The 2095-nt window shown below is 41.2% G+C and overlaps 1 long non-coding RNA gene across 1 annotated transcript; it reads left to right on the top strand.

Moving 5' to 3' along the window:
* Nucleotides 1-2095, top strand: LOC112080183 (uncharacterized). Its single transcript, XR_002896132.1, has 3 exons — nucleotides 1-78; nucleotides 1806-1920; nucleotides 2073-2095. It is a non-coding gene; the product is annotated as an uncharacterized lncRNA (long non-coding RNA).

Raw genomic sequence — 2095 nt, forward strand, 5'->3', positions numbered from 1 at the left:
GCCTACTCGTTTGGAGAGAACAAACTGGGCCAGCTGGGCCAGGGCAACCAAACAGATGCAGTCCTCAGTCCAGCCCTGGTAAGCAACATAAACCTTGAAAAAGAAAGGAGAGCCGCACGCTCTAGGAGCTCAGATCCCATAATTKAATTACCTAATAACCAACGTTTCGACAGACAAGCTGTCTTTATCAGGGTATAATGACAAACACTGCGGTAACTAGTTTATATAGTGTCAAAGGACACACACAAGTGTCTGTAGTCATGGCCGGGTGTGGCTTGATATCGTTGGTTAATTTACAGATATAAATAGAACATATAAAAAAACATAAATGGATAGCATGCGATCATAGATACAATTTGGCTACATAGGCCTAAAAAGATTTACAATGAATGGCAAAATCATAATGGCTTCAGATCAACGTCTACGTTGAGACCGAAGGGAGAAAGGGTCTTTAAATGAAAGATCCAGGCAGCCTCTCGTTTTAACAATAAATTGTCGGGGTCACCCCCTCTCGTAGGGAGGGTGACGTGTTCGATGCCGATATAAAGTAGGGACGAAATCGAGTGGTTCGCTTCCAAAAAAGTGGGCCGCAACTGGGTACGTCGAATTTTTGCACCTAATGGTGCTACGATACTTCGTAGTTTTAATTCACACATCGTTTTACCCACATACTTTTTACCACAAGGACAAGTTATAAGATAAATAAATGTCTAGTGGAGCACGTAATCACACCTTTGATTTGTTTCCCTGTTTGGGGTTGTTTGAAGGATCTACATTTGTAAGTGCCATTGCATTGAGCGCAGCCACTACACTTGTAGTTTCCATCTGGTAGAGGCACAAATAGACGTTGTGCAGAGATATTTTGTGGTGGTAAATCAGAGTTTAGCAATTGATCTCTGAGATTTCTTCCCCGCGAGAATACGACCAAGGGAGGGTCCAAAAACACATGACTGATACTGTCATCGGATCTTAGAATGTGCCAATGTTTGAACGATTCCCTTAATTTGTTCAGAGCACTTTGAATAGCGGGTAGTAAGAACACAAGAATGCTTATTTTTGGGAGACTGTCCTTGAAAGAGATCATGTCTCGATTTATTTAGGATTTYCTCAATGGCAGTATTAATATGACCGTTTTTGTACCCCCTCTCCTTGAATTTTCTTTGCGTCTAAGCCATATTTCGGTCAATCTGATTGTTTTTTGCAAATTCTTTTGATTTGACAGAATTGGCTGTAGGGAAACTGTTTTTCAAGGGAAGCAGGTGACAACTATCAGCCCTCAACAAACTGTTACGATCAGTAGGTTACCTGTAAAGATCAGTGTATAGAACATTATCCTAACACAAAATCAGAAGATCAAGGAAACTGATTTGACGTGTGTCAGATTGCATAATAAATCTCAGGTGCTCAGAACGAGAGTTAAGAAAATCCTGGAGCTGTTTTGCATCACCCCTCCATAGAACAAAAATATCATCAATGTACCGTTTCCAAATAATTATGTTAGGCAAGAAAACATGTTTGAGAGGATTGAAAATAGACTGTTTCTCCATGTAACCCACATACAAATTAGCATAGTTAGGAGCCATAGGGGATCCCATAGAAGTACCCTTCGTCTGAATAAAGTAATGATTTAGAAACATGAAATAGTTGTGTGTGAGTACTATTTCAGCCAATTTTATAATGCATGCACTGGAAGCAACATCAACCTCCCTATTCATCTGCCTCATTATTGTGGCTGATTTATTATAGGTTTAATATGGCCACATCCTGAGCCTGTGCTTATCAAAGCTTCTCCTATCCCCTCTCAGATCCAGTACAATGGGCAGCCCTTGGTCAAGGTGGCGTGTGGGGCAGAGTTCAGCATGGTGGTGGACTGCAAAGGAATCCTCTACTCGTTCGGGTGCCCAGAGTATGGCCAGCTAGGTATGTCCACAACTAACGAGCAGGACAGATTTAAACTTCTAAAAAAGGTTTCTCTAATGACACATTTGAAGAGTCACAACGACCCCTTCAAAAATCATTCTAGATCAAACACTGGCGTTGCACTTATTTTTGTCTTGTGTTTTGGGTCACAGGACACAACTCTGATGGCAAGTTC

This window comes from Salvelinus sp. IW2-2015, unplaced genomic scaffold (genome assembly GCF_002910315.2).
Source record: "Salvelinus sp. IW2-2015 unplaced genomic scaffold, ASM291031v2 Un_scaffold12625, whole genome shotgun sequence".
In the NCBI taxonomy this organism is placed as follows: Eukaryota; Metazoa; Chordata; class Actinopteri; order Salmoniformes; family Salmonidae; genus Salvelinus; species Salvelinus sp. IW2-2015.